A 15,473-nucleotide genomic window follows, 5' to 3' on the forward strand; every position below is an offset into this window, starting at 1 on the left:
GTTGCTCGGAAGTTTCCGAGCCGGACGTTTCAGGGCTCCGTTTGCTCAACGAAGCAACTTTGCATGTTTTCATTTACTTTGTCTTCTATGAATCGGCTGATGGAGAGCGGGTCGTCCTCGACTTACAACAGCTCGCTTAGTGGCCGAAGTTACAACAGCACTGAAAAAAAGGGACTTTTGACCGTTTTTCACACTTGTTTATTTTATTTTATTTATTTATGGGATTTATCTGCCACCCGATTCCAAATTGAACTCTGGGTGGCTTGCAGTACTAACAATAAACACAGTGGTGCCTCTGCTTAAGAACATTATTCGCTCCGTGACCAGGTTCTTAAGCAGAAAGGTTTGTAAGTAGAAGCAATTTCCCCCCTAGGAATCAATGTAAAAGCAAATAATGCGTGCAAACCCATTAGGAAAGAAATAAAAGCTCGGAATTTGGGTGGGAGGAGGAGGAAGAAGAGGAGGAGGACAATCGCTGCTGAAGGAAGAAGGTGAAGTGAGGGGAATCAAAAAAATCCAAAACTTAAATCCAAGGCTCCAAGAGGGACTCGGAGGTGGCGAGGAGGAGCACGCGCCTCTCATACACTGCGCCAGAGAGAGAAACCCAGGCGGGCGAGAGGGGGAGCGCCACCGAAAGGCTCCTCTGGCAGCCCAGAAAAGCCCGAGATGGCTGGGATTAAAGGGGGAATGGCAGGAAACTGGTTGGGCCTTTGTGCCGCTCTCAAATTTCATGGGAAATTTTTCCGGGCTGAGGTTCTCAAGTAGAAAATGGTTCTTAAGAAGAGGCAAAAAAAACTTAAGAGGCTTCAACAACTCTAGAACAGTTCTTAAGTAGAGGGGTTCTTAGGTAGAAGTACCACTGTACCAACAATATAAAAATAAGTGAGAGCAATAATTACAATAAAACGGTATAAAATACAATATAACCCTAAAAACCATACACTCATTCATTCATGGTCCTAGGCCTGCTGGAAAAGTCAGGTCTTAACAGCTTTCCAGAAGACCGGTAGGGTAGGATAATATGGATCCTTGAGGCAGTTGGTTCCAAAACATCGGAGCCACCACAGAGAAGGCCCTTCCCCAAGGTCCCATCAACTGACATTGATTGGCGGACAGGACCCCGAGAAGGGCAACTCTGTGGGCCCTTATTGGTTGTAGAGAAATATTAGGTAGAAAGTGGTTCTAAGTTATGACCATGGCAGCATTTTCCCCACGAACATGCGATTTGCATTTGTATGCCTGACAACGGACTCACATTTATGGCAGTGGCGGTGGCCCTGGGTCATGCGATGCCCTCTTGCAGAAAGCCAGAGCCACTTAATGACCATGTTGCTAATTTAACAACAGCTGCGGTTCACTTAAAGGTGACAAGAAAAGTCGTGAAATGGGGCAAAAATCACTTCACATATTTCTCTCTTAGTGACATAAGTGCTGGGCTCAATTGTAGTTGTAAATTGAGGACTACCTGTAGTCAGTGACGTAGAAAAAAAATCCCATTGGATACTTGGATTAAACTTGAACACAGCCCACGTTAACCCAATATTGGTCTCAATTGGGCCTGTAAGTAATATCCATGTTTACAATAGACTTTAAAGCACCTTTGGGATAATCCATGGAATGGAACAGAACAGAACAGAATAGATGGTGTTTAAAATCTCTTCCATATCTTCATTGCCTTTAAATTAATAGAATAAGAATGGCATTAGAATAGAGCAGAGCAGAGCTGGAAGGAACCTTGGAGGTCTTCTGTACCATTTCAGACAAGTGACTGTCCAGTCTCCTCTTAAAAACTTCCAGAACTTCTGACAGCAAACTGTTCCACTGGTTAATTGTCTTTGCTGTTAGGAAGTTTCTCCTTATTTCCAAGTTGCTTCTCTCTTTGATCAGTTTCCATCCTTTGTGAAGTAGACCCAGAGGCAGGGTTCAAACAAAATCGGTACTTTTATTCAGCTCAGAGAACAAGTGACAGCTCAGCAAGGCAAGTGACAATTCAGCTAGTACCGACTGACTCTGCTTGGAGAAACCGCTTCTTTTATACATTTGCGGCTCCCGCCAAAGCAAGAGCCAGCCGCGTCTGAGCCGATCAGGAGCGACTTCCTGCTTTAGCTCAGACAGCGCTGGAAGACGGAACAAACTATCTACAGGAAATACAAGGTAGCCATTTCAAGATACAACACCCCTCCCCTCATAGTTGGACACATCCATCACGAAAGCCATGTGACAAAGTCGTCCAATCGGTGTGGTCTCCGTGAAGCTCGCTCTGACCTGCGCAGTTCAATTTCTCCTTCGACACTGACTGTGGAGGATGGCTCGCCGTTGTTCTCCCGGTGCGGTGGACTTGGCCTGGCGGGCCCAACGAAGACTTCGGAGGAGGAGGATGGCTCGGCGTCGCTGGATGGCTCCCCCTGGCCCAATAAGTTCCTTTGCGTGTCTCTTAATTCGGGCAATGTGTTAAAGTCTGTTGAAGGGGGAGAGTCCATGTCAGCGGTTTGTGGCAAAGGATTTTCTGTTCGTTTCCGAATGTGGTCGATGTGTCGTTTCCACATTCGACCATCCTCTAGTTTTACTATATAAGTCTTTGGTGCATTTTGTTTAACAACAATTCCTTTCATCCAGTTTACACTTCCATCAAAATTTTTTACATATACATTTTGTCCCAAATACATTTCTCTTTCAGGTTTTACACACATTTGATTATTAACACAAAATCTTGGGTTCAACCTGTCTAGTGGTGACCTTAATTTTCTTCCCATTAATAACTCTGCAGGGCTTACATGTGTGTGAGAGTTAGGGGTGATGTGTTGGGTGAGCAAGAATTGGTCCAAATTTTGTTGTACATCCCCAGGGCCTGACCTGCGCAATGCCTCCTTTGCCACACGAACGTAACGTTCTGCCAAGCCATTAGCCCATGGCGAGTAAGGCGAGATGAGGGCATGCCTGACCCCTAGGCCGTCTAGGAACAACTCGAATTGCCTGGCTGTTAGCTGTGGCCCATTGTCAGACACTAAGATATCCGGGCAACCATGGGTGGCAAACAGTCTACTCAATACCTTGATGGTGGCACTTGTGGTTATGTTGTTCATTGCTATTATTTCCACCCATTTGGAGAACGCATCAACCACTATTAAGAAATACTGGGATCCCACTGGACCAGCAAAGTCAATGTGGATTCTTGACCAAGGCCCAGCAGGCTGCTCCCACTCAGCCGGAGTTGTTTTGGGGGGATTAGGCCGTGATTCTTGGCATGGGTCACACTTTGATACCCAGTTCTCAATATCAGCATCCAAACCTGGCCACCATAAATGCCCTCTTGCTAGGCTCTTCATCCTGACAATCCCAGGATGGCCCACATGTAACATTTTGAGTACCTTTACCCTTAGGCTTTTGGGGATGATCACTCTATCTCCCCACAGCAGGCAACCCTTAACATATGATAATTCAAGTCTTTTGGTTTTGAAATCACACAATTCAAGTTTCACAGAGTCATTTTGCCATCCCTTAAGTACACAGTTGACCACTTGTTTAAGGATTTGATCTTGCTGCGTGTGTGCAGCTACCTCTTTGGCCGTGGTTAGTGGGTTATCCTCGAGCTCTATCATTAATACATCTGTGGAAGGAGCAGGGTCCTCCACTAGGTCTGTTATGGGGCACCTACTGAGGCCATCTGCATGATTGATTTCCTTCCCCCCCTTGTGGGTGAGTTCATACTGGTACCCTGAGAGGAAAAGGGCCCACCTGATCAGTCTTGGAGACATAAATGGTGGAGTGGGCTTGTTGGGGGCTAGCAGGCCTAGTAAGGGCTTGTGGTCTGTAACCAATTCAAAACTTCTTCCAAAAATGTAGTTGTGAAATTTCTTCACCCCTGCTACTAAAGCTAGAGCCTCTTTATCTAACTGGCTATAATTCCTCTCTGTGCTGGTCATGGTTCTGGAAAAAAATGCTATTGGGGCCTCTGTATTATTAGGCAGAACGTGAGCTAGGACTCCTCCTACGCCGTACGGTGAAGCGTCGCACGTGAGCCTAATGGGTAGTGAAGTACTGTACTGGACTACCACACTTTTAGAAGTTAATAATTGCTTTATTTGGAAAAAGGCTTCACGTTCAATTTTCCCCCAGGTCCAACGGGTTTCCTTCTGGAGTAAACGATGTAGAGGCTCTGCTACTGTTGCCTTCTGCTTTAAAAAAACGGAATAAAAATTAAGGAGGCCTAAAAATGCCTGCAGTTCATTTTTATCTTATGGCTACGGGGCTTCCCTAATGGCCCTCAGTTTCTCTGTTGTGGGGTGGATACCTTCTCTGTCCACTTTATATCCCAGGAATTCTATACTGTTGGTTCCTCAGACACATTTGTCAGGCTTGATCCTTAAACCTTTATCCTGTAACCTCTTAAGTACTTCCCTTATTCTTTTGTTTACTTGTTCTTGGTTTTCCCCTGCAATTAAGATGTCATCAAAATATGGGATGGCCCCATTTACCCCTGACAAAAGGCGTTCCATAATACTCTGGAATATCCCTGGGGCTATGCTTACCCCAAACTGTAACCTTGTGCATTTGAAAGCCCCTCTGTGCGTTACAATTGTTTGTGCGTTTGCTGTTTGTTCATCGACCGGGAGTTGCTGGTAAGCCTGCGCAAGGTCGATTTTTGCAAACCTTTTCCCTTCCCCCAGGGAGTGTAGGAGTTGTTGTACCACCGGGATGGGGTAGGGGTGATGTTGGAGAGCCTTATTAAGGGTGGATTTGTAGTCAGCGCAAACCCTTAAGGAACCATCTGGCTTTAAAGGCGTAACTATGGGCGTTTCCCATGGCCCTTGTTCCACAGGGACCAAAATACCTTGGCTTATAAGTTTATCCAGCTGCAGGTCTAGCTTGGGGAGAAGCGGGAGGGGTACCCTGCGAGGTTTGAGCCGGACTGGTGGGACCTTGGGGTCAATAGAAAAAGATATAGGGGGCCCCTTATACGATCCCAAGGTGGGGCTGAACACTTCAGGGAACTCTTGCACGAAGTTAGGCATATTATCACAGTTTACAGTACAAACACCCGAAATTTCAATCCCCAAAGGTTCCATCCAAGCCAAACCCAGGAGAGAGTGCTTAGCCCCTGTTACAATAAGCATGGGTAGGGTACATTTGACATTCTTGAATACAATAGGTACATTTGCTGTTCCCAGGACCGAGATTACCCCCCCTTGAAAATCTCTGATTACTAAAGAGGTTTGTTTTAGATCAGATTTAGACAGATTAGGCATATACAGTTTAAACTTCTCCCATGGCATAATGGTATACCTAGACCCTGTATCAAGCTCCATCGAGCATGGTTGGTTGTTAAGTAACAGCGAGATAACAATTTTGCCCCCTTTTTTGGTTGCCGTGTTATTCACGGAAAATTGAGTGTTACCTCTTGAGTAGTCGCGGTTAGCGGTTGAGTAGTTCCTTTGACGCGAATAGCGGAACGGTCGGTTTTCTCGCGGTTGGGGCGTCTGGTTTTGTGGTCGTTGGTGGCGCGGTGTGGAGAATGTCTCCTCTGGTGCCGTTGCTCTGCATGCGATGGCGATGTGGCCTCGACGGTTGCAGCGGTGGCATGTGGCGTCCCGGAAAGGGCATCGATGGCGCTGGTGGTTCCCTCGGCAGCCGGCGCAGGGGGCTGGGGGGTGAGTAGCTCTGTGGTGTCTTGGCTGGTCTTGTACCAGGAAGCAGTTGTCCACGTTGTGAGCTGGTTGGCTGAGGTCGTCTGATCCCTCGGCGCGGGGAGACGCGGAGTCAATCTTGGCGATGAGTTCTCGCCTTCCGTGTTCTTTTAATTCCCTAGCCGCTGCGTCGGCGGCTTCTGCGGTTTGCGCTAGTTTAATCACGGTTTGTAGAGTCGGTTCGTCTTCGGTGAGGAGTTTGTTCCTCACCGTGGCGCTTCTCATGCCGAAAACCAAGGCATCGGTGAGGCGAGCTTCCGGGTCTTTAAACTTGCATTGTGCAAGTACCGTCCGAAGTCGCGTTGTAAACTGGTTGATTGATTCTGTTTCCTTCTGAGCCATCATGGAGAACTGATGCCGAAAAACCATGGCTGGTTTGGTCGGTTTGAAGTGGCTCGCTAGCTTGTCTTGTAGGACGTCCCAAGCGACGGTTCTTGCTGGCTGCGGGTCGGTGAGAGTCTGGGCAAGGCCACGGATTTCTGGGCCGCAGTAATTCAAGAAAATAGCCCGTCTGCGATCGGCTTCGGCGTCCTGTATTCCTGCCGCCTCGAGGAAGATCTCGAAAGTAGCCATGTATTCATCCCAGGACGTTTTTTCGGGGTCGAAGAATTCTGGAGCCCGGCCGATCTGGACGTTGCTCATGTTGCACGCGAGGTTTTCTTCCGTCCGTCGTCGCCAGTGAAGTAGACCCAGAGGCAGGGTTCAAACAAAATCGGTACTTTTATTCAGCTCAGAGAACAAGTGACAGCTCAGCAAGGCAAGTGACAATTCAGCTAGTACCGACTGACTCTGCTTGGAGAAACCGCTTCTTTTATACATTTGCGGCTCCCGCCAAAGCAAGAGCCAGCCGCGTCTGAGCCAATCAGGAGCGACTTCCTGCTTTAGCTCAGACAGCGCTGGAAGACGGAACAAACTATCTACAGGAAATACAAGGTAGCCATTTCAAGATACAACACTTTGCTTCTCGTCCTGCTTTCTAGTGCTTTGAAGAATAAGTTGACTCCCCACTTCTTTGTGGCAGCCCCTCAAATGCTGGAATACTGCTATCATATCACCCCTAATTCTTCTTTTCTTTAGACTAGCCAGACCCAAATCCTGCAGCCATTCTTATGTTTTAGTCTTCTGGGGCCTTTTATCACCTTACTTTGTCTTCTCTGAACTTTTTCCAAAATCTCAATATCTTTTTTGTAATGTGGTAACCAGAATTGGTTGCAGGATTCCAGGTGAGGGCTTACTAGGGTTTTATAAAGTGGTTTATTTAGAGGTACTTATATACAACCGTTCTTTTAGCAATGGTTTCAATTTATGACAGCCTTGGAAAAAGTGGCTTTTTACCTGTCCTCAGAGTTATGACCATTGCACTCCCCACCCCATAGTCATGTGATTGCAATTTGGAATGATTATCCCATGATCATGATTTGTGACCTTTCCAGCTGACTTGAGAGAAGCAAAGTCATCCTTAATGTATACTTGATTAAAGCAGAATAAAGAATGGCAATTTAATCATGAGATTTTTTTTCATGGGTATAACAACAAGAACTACATTAGGCTCAAACGGGCTTAGACAATTCGTGTCTCATTGTATTGTGGGAATCTCAGCTATTGCCTTTAGGTTAAACAATAATCTGCTTTCTTTGTCTGGGCAAGCATAATGTCTTCTGTGAATAAAAATAACAGTTATAGTTTTTGACCTAGATTTAAATTTTGGCTGCTAAACAAACTCAGCCATTGTCTATGTGCACACAATGTATTTTAAATGATCTGCTAAAATGAGTTGTGCAAATATAGCCAGACATTTAGTGAAGAAATGTTACTATCTTAGCTGCCAGCAGATGGTTCTTTATACTTTGCCTCTGAGTGGTGCTTCCTGGAGACACATTGACTTTTGCACCCTTATGAAAAAGGCTTTACAGTCTCCTTTAACCAACAATGGATTTTAATTTTAATTTTTGGTTTATTTTATTTTAGTGTTTAGTGTTTAACTTTTACATAGTCATCCATCTTAAACCAAAATCTAGGCGGCTCCAAGCAAGAATTAAAATAAGTAATAAAGCAATATAAGTAATAAAACAATATACACACCATATTAAAGCTACTAAAACCATAAACATTAAAAACAAGCTTCTGACATTCAGTCATCTAATCCCAGTGCTTGGAGGAAAAAAACAGGTGCTCAAAACTTTTTCGAAGGCTAGGAGGGCAGAGATCTGCCAAAATCTATTTATTTATTTATTTATTTATTTATTTATTTATTTATTCATTCATTCATTTTGTCCAGTACACAATAATACACAATGAAGGTAAAAGAGGACACCTTCGAGAAAATAGAATTAGAGAAAAATAGAAGAGAGAGTATAGGATAAAATAATCAATGAGAGAAAGATATAGGGATAGAAGAGAAGATATATGGCATATAGGAGAGCAATAGGACAGGGGTCGGAAGGCACTCTAGTGGACTTGTGCACACCCCTTACTGACCTCTTAGGAATCTAGAGAGGTCAACTGTGGACAGTCTAAGGGTAAAATGTTGGGGGTTAGGGGATGATACTACGGAGTCCGGTAATGAGTTGCATGCTTCAACAACTCTATTACTAAAGTCGTATTTTTTACAGTCAAGTTTGGAGCGGTTAATATTGAGCTTGAATCTGTTATGTGCTCTTGTGTTGTTGTGGTTGAAGCTGAAGTAGTCGTTGACAGGCAGTACATTGCAGCATATAATCTTGTGGGCAATACTTAGATCATGTTTAAGGTGTCTTATTTCTAAGCTTTCTAAGCCCAGGATTGTATGTATGGGAGTTCCACGGAACAGAGGCTGCCTGGGAAAAGCATCAGATGTCAACATTTAGGGAAGCGAATAGCAGCATGCCCGCCCCCAACTGACCTGGTAGGACAGGTAAATATCTTTGGGGAGAGGCAGTCCTGCAAATAACCTGGTCTTGTGCCTTATAAGGCTTTAAAGCAGAGGTAAATTTCATTTTCATCCCTATCAGTTCTGTGGGTGTGGCTTGGTGGGCATGGCAGGGGAAGGATACTACAAAATATCCATCCCCACCTCACTCTGGGGCCATCCAGAGGTGGTATTTGTCAGTTCTCCAAACTACTCAAAATGTCCGTTACCGGTATTCCAGAACCTGCTGGATTTCACCCCTGCTTTAAAGGTGATCATCAAAGTATTGAATTGGACTTGGAAAGAAACTAGAAGTCAGTGTGCTTTGCATAACAAAGATGTTTGCATGATTAAACCTAACAGCAACAACAAGTTGGAAGGGACCTTGGAAGTCTTCTAGTCCAACCCCCTGCTTAGGCAGGAAACCCTACACTACTTCAGACAAACTATATCCAACATCTGAAAAATTTCCAGTGTTGAAGCATTCACAACTTCTGGAGACAAGCTGTTCCACTGATTAATTGTTTCAACATTCAGGAAATTTCTCCTCAGTTCTAAGTTGCTTCTCTCCATGTTTAGTTTCCACCCATTGTTTCTTTTTCTACCCTCAGGTGATTTGGAGAAAAGCTTCACTCCATCTTCCTTGTGGCAACCCCTGAGATATTGGAAAGCTGCTCTCATGTCTCCCCTGGTCCTTCTTTTCATTAAACTAGCCATACCCAGTCCCTGCAATTGTTTTTCCTATGTTTTAGCCTCCAGTCCTCTAATTCTCTTTGTTGCTTTCTAGAGTCTCAACATCCTTTTTACATTGTGGCGACCAAAACTGAATGCAGTATTCCAGGTGTGGAATCTTACCAAGGCATTATAAAGTGGTATTAACACTTAGTGTGATCTTGATTCTATCCCTCTGTTGATGCAGCCTAGAACTATGTCGGCTTTTTTGGCAGCTACTGCACACAGCAGGCTCAAATTTAAATGGTTGTCCACTAGAGCCTAGGGGTGCTCATCCTTGCACACACAGCCACATTCTGAACAATTCTAGCTTCTGGGTTTCTTCAAGGGCAGCCCCACACAGGCTGCATTACAGTAATCCAAACAGGTTTGGGGTGCAAATTAGCATGTGCAGGAGTTCAAAACCATCTTTGGAACTAAGAGTATGGGGAGTTTCACCCACCCTGGACACAATTGGAGGCCCCATTTTGTTGGGTTGGGAAGGGTTACTCACAAAAAGGAGAATTAAGTGGGCCAGGTTGTACCCACTAGCATTTCTGCTAATTTTTGACTCATTGGCATTTCCTTTCCTTATTTCTTTGTAAGTCCGGAAATGATCTGAAACATACTGAGATACAGGAAGCACTCAAAAAGAAGACCATTACTGTAAAACAGGCATTACTGTAAAAGAAACATGGGAGAATTCAGAGGCATCTGAAGACTTTCTGACCAAGGTGCTCGATCCGAGCCTCGCCAGATCAGGATTGACTCCAAATCCTTGCTGATACCACATCCTGATAAATAGATGTCCTTCCTTCTCTTTGGGGTGAGGGTAAGTTGAGTGTTGACTTGTACAATCAGTGATCTAACTATCTATGTGGACTCTAATATACAAAAAGCTGAGAGTAGCAACCGGGTCTTAGGGTCACCAATGATAATGTAATAGGAAATCAGTTTAATGTTTCCACATGTGTGAAGAGCAGGGTTTTTTTTATTTTAATCTAGGCAATTTTACGATGGGTGGACATCAACTCCCATTAGCAGTTCTCCTCAGCTCCATGGCTGGATTATTTCTCTTGACTTGGCTGAAGGTTGCTTATGGATATTAATACTATTTTTCAACATCATTTTTTAAAAGAAGTTTTGAAGAAGAGAAGAACAATGCAAATGTTAGAAAAGAAGCAGTGAAAATAAGAATAACAAAGAAGAGAAAAGAAAAGAGAAAAGGAAGGAAGAAAAGGGAGGGAGGAAGGGAGGGAGGAAGCTGCTTCTAATCTTTTTAGCAGAGTTAATAATGCATTTGTAATTTACGATATTCCTTGTAGAGATGAAAGAAGCCATATACAGTAGTTGATTGCCTGATATTGATATTATGAATATGCATGACTTCTAAAGTTCCAAAGGTTAAAATCTGAGATACAGTATGTTGTTCTGGCCCTTTGAAGTTAACATCTCTTGTTGGCCTCAAAGATAAGTCTATTATTTGTATATTTCTTGTATGTTGCTATGGCCTTATCTGGACTTGGGATGGTTATCTCCAGCTTTGCAGTCCTCTGTCCCTGCAAAGCCCTGACTTCAAGTGAGGGGTAACTAACAGATTTTATATTCCTTGGCCCTGGCGGACAATTTTATCAACAGTGATGACTGCTGTATATTCAACAGTATACAAATACAAATAAACATAATAATAAAGAAAGAAAGCCCATCAAGCCAGGACTCATTCCGGATTTCCAAATTCCTGCTGATCCTGATTTTCCTGCAACCCCCTCTTACACCGGAGGTCAGCCAATATTTAAAGAAACACTCCACGTGGCTCCCTAGAGTAACAATAGACCATTGACCCTGTTTGTGCATGAACCATCCCAAGAAACAGAAATAAATTGTGAAACATAGTTAAAGCTTCTTGACACACTAACTCAACTGTAAAACAAGCTAAATCTTCCTAACACCCTGACACAACAATACCTATTATTAACCATGACAAACAAAAAATCAAAAACCCTCACATACAAACTCCCTCAAATGGATGATACCTCTAACAAATATAACATTTGTTACAAATGCAGTAAATCCATCAATGATATAGAAGAATACAACAAATGCCAGATATACCTAAACTGCGCCCATAACACCTGCTTGGAAATAAACAAAAACATAACCAATTTTCTTCAAAAAGCTTCCACCTTCCTTCATTTTTGCCCTACATGTCTACCCAAACTTAACGAACTGATCGCCATGTCCAATAAATTTCTCAATCTTGAATCAACCTTATCTGCACAAAAAGATTACATTGAATCTATGGAAGCCTGAATTGATCACAACACAGACAAAAAGACACCCTTGAAAGAGAACAAAAATGTAATAATGCCATCCTATTTGGACTAGAAACCACTAATGAACCTGATATCAATAAAATTCGCAACCTCAGTCACTCACCACACTCCACTTCCTCCTATGTTACAGAGCCCCTGTCTACGACATCTCACATGCGAACAAGCTAACCACACTACTAACGTGGGCAACCTCCTACCGACATCCTCTTATATTTCTTGGCGATTTAAACCTACCACATATTAACTGGTTCCTAAATGAATGCACAACTGAACCCATCCACTCAACCTTCTACAATACTATCACTAGTCTAGGACTAATGCAACTAGTTACAGACAACACCAGACTCAACAATTGCCTATACCTCATCTTCTGCAACAGTTTACACTCAATTTATGGACTCAAAGTAAGAGAACCCTTTTCCAACAGCGACCACAGCACAATCGACTTTTGCCTCAATGTACTTCCTCAAATAAACAACCCCCAGAACAAGACAACCAATTTCAACTTTAAAAAGGCCAATTATGAAAACATAGAATCTTATCTCTCATCTCTTGACTGGACCACAATATTCTCTGGCTGTATCACTGTAGATGACTGTTACAATATTTTTTTGTTCGAGATCCAAAGAGTCATAAAATTATATGTACCTCTAATATTCACCAAAACCAAGAAAAATAAATTACCCATAAAAATAAGAAAGCTACAATCCAATAAAAGATTAGTCTGGCATAAAAATAAAACAGGCCATGTTGCAAACTTTAAAAACCGCTATAAAAATTATGTCATCAAATAAAGACTGAATGTACCAACTATTACATTAATCAAGAAGAAAACCTCCTACGTACAAAATCAACTATAACTTTGTAAACAATAAACTCAAAGACTCTAGATCCATCCCACCCCTTAAAAGACCTAATGATAAAGAGTATAACAATGAAACAATTAAAGCCAACCTCTTTAACACCTTCTTCAGCTCTGTCTTTGTTAACAGCAACTGCTCATGCCTAGCATTCCTAGTCGCAACTCAACTAACTTTAATGATCTAACACAAATTGAATTTATAGAGGAAAATGTTAAAAAATTATTACACAACCTAAAACCTTCCCTTTCTATCGGACCAGATGGACTATGCGCATACTTCTTAAAAAGCTCTCTCCAACCCTGGCTGAACCCCTAAGCATAATTTTCAAAATATCTTCTACAACTAGCTCCCTACCTAAACTCTGGTCTCTAGCCACAGTCATCCCTATCTTCAAAAAAGGTGATCCAAGCAACACTGAAAACTACAGACCAATCTCCCTGACTTGTGTCACTTGCAAAGTCATGGAATCCATCATAAACCAATCCATAACACTTCATATTGAAACTAATAACCTACTTTCCAACAATTCGGTTTCAGGAAAAAATTATCCTGCAATCTACAACTCTTACACTGTAAAAGCATATGGACTACCAAATTTGATCAGGGTAGATCAATCGATGCAATCTATATAGACTTTTGCAAAGCCTTTCACTCAGTAGTTCATGACAAACTTCTTCTAAAACTAAAATCCTATGGCATCTCTGGACCTCTGTATGATTGGATTTCAGAGTTCCTGTCCAACAGACAACAAGTGGTCAAAATAGGTAATGCCATATCTAATCTTGCTCCAGTTAACAGTGGTGTCCCACAAGGCAGTGTTTTAGGACCTACTCTCTTTATACTCTACATAAACGATCTCTGTAACAATATGACAAGCAATTGTGTTCTCTTTGGTGATGATGTTAAACTATTTAATACCACTGACAATACTTCTACCCTTCAAAAGGACCTTGACCATGTAGCTGAATGGTCTAACGGCAACTTCAAATCTCTACCAACAAATGCTCCGTCCTACACATTGGTAAAAAGAATCCGAATACTAAATACATACTTGGTAAAATTGAACTAACAGCGGACCCTCACTCAGTCAAAGACCTTGGAGTACTCATTTCTAATGACCTAGGTGCTAGAGACCACTGTAACAACATTGCCAAAAAAGCATTAAGAATTGTAAACCTAATCTTACGTAGCTTCTTCTCTAGAAACACTGATTAACCAAAGCATACAAAACATTCGTCAGGCCTATTCTAGAATATAGCTCACCTGTGTGGAATCCACACTGCACATCAGATATTAATACAATCAAAGGAGTCCAGAAATACTTCACAAGAAGAGTCCTTCACTTCTTCCTCACGTAACAAATTACCCTACTCCTCCAGACTTCAAATACTAAATCTAGAAAATTTACAACTACGTCGTCTCTCAACTGATTTAACCATGGTTCATAAAATCATACATCATAATGTACTCCCTGTCAGCGACTACTTCACCTTTAACAACAACAACACAAGAGCATGTAATAAATACAAACTGAATGTAAATCGCTCCAAACATGACTGCTGAAAATACGATTTCAGCAATAGAGTGGTCACCGCCTGTGGGACTCATTACCTGACTGTGTTGTTGCTTCCCCCAACCCCAAAATCTTCAACCTTACATTATCTACAATTGACCTCTCCTCTTTTCTAAGAGGTCGGTAAGGGCAATTATGTGCCTAATGTCCCTGTCCTACTGTCTCATTATCCTTTCTATTACTACATTCTACTTATGTTATGTTATGTTATGTTATGTTAATATGTACTATAATACTATACTTGTTTGACAAATAAATAAATAAATAAAAATAAACAGCGGACAGCCTAAGGGTAAAGTTTTGGGGGTTTGGTGATGAAACCACAGAGTCAGGTAGTGAGTTCCAGGCATTAACTACTCGGTTGCTAGAGTCGTATTTTCTACAAGTCAAGATTGGAACGGTTCACTTGGAGTTTGTATCTGTTGTGTGCTCATGTATTGTTGTGGTTGAAGCTGAAGTAGTCGTTGACAAGACGTTGTAACAGATAATTTTATAAGCTATGCTTAGGTCATGCAGAAGGCGATGTAGTTCTAAGCTTTCTAAGTCAAGGATTTCAAGTCTGTTTGCGTAGGCTATTCTGTTGTGAGTAGAGGAGTGGAGGACTCTTCTAGAAAAGTATCTCTGGACACTTTTTAATGTACTGTATTTATGTCCAAAATGCAGTGTGGATTCTAGACAGATGAGCTGCATTCAAGGATTAGTCTGGCAAATGTTTTGTATGGTCTGGTTAGTAATGTGAAATTAATGGAGAAGAAGCCACGTAAGATTAAGTTAACAACTCTTTTTTTTTTTATAATCTTTTTATTAATTTTTCATAAAATAAACAAACAGACATACGTACATTTAACATAAAAGGGTGGGGATGTATATTCCCCACTTATCCTGAAAGTATAAATTTCTATACAGAAAAAAGAATACATAATTGTATATACTGTATAATTGAATATTAGAAAAAAATGATTTGTTAAGCTTTTCATTTAAAAAAAGAATTCTTCTCATAATAATTCTTAATATGTAACCTAATTCTACTATATTTCTAAACCAAACTTAGTTTATCTAACACTACTATAACCTAAAAAAATCTTATCCTTACCAAAACAATTACACATTTGTATCTTAATTATCTATTTTTTTTCTTATTTTTCCATATATAAACATTGTTCCACGTTTCATAAAATTTTGTGTCTTCTTGATCATTTAAGCGTCTGGTCATCATATCCATCTCAGCGCAATCTAATATTTTTGTGATAACTTCTTCTTCTTTGGGGATATTCTCCCCTTTCCAATTTTGCGCATATATAATCCTAGCCGCAGTTAAAATATGTATAATTAGATATAAAATTTCTTTCTTATAACTCTGGTTTGTGATTCCTAATAAATAGAATTCCGGGGTAATTTCTACATCTTGCTTTACTATTTCTT

The 15,473-nt window shown here is 41.7% G+C and overlaps 1 protein-coding gene across 1 annotated transcript in view; it reads left to right on the top strand.

The window, feature by feature from the left end:
* Window positions 1-9,962: 9,962 nt before the first annotated feature.
* The window catches only part of ADGRG5 (adhesion G protein-coupled receptor G5), a 67,564-nt gene continuing 62,053 nt past the window's right edge, over window positions 9,963-15,473 (top strand). The window contains exon 1 of the mRNA XM_070760747.1: window positions 9,963-10,114. The gene's annotated coding sequence lies outside the window, so the exon portion shown is untranslated. The remainder of the gene's footprint in view (window positions 10,115-15,473) is intronic.

The sequence above is a fragment of the Erythrolamprus reginae genome, chromosome 9 (genome assembly GCF_031021105.1).
Source record: "Erythrolamprus reginae isolate rEryReg1 chromosome 9, rEryReg1.hap1, whole genome shotgun sequence".
NCBI classification, from domain to species: domain Eukaryota; kingdom Metazoa; phylum Chordata; class Lepidosauria; order Squamata; family Dipsadidae; genus Erythrolamprus; species Erythrolamprus reginae.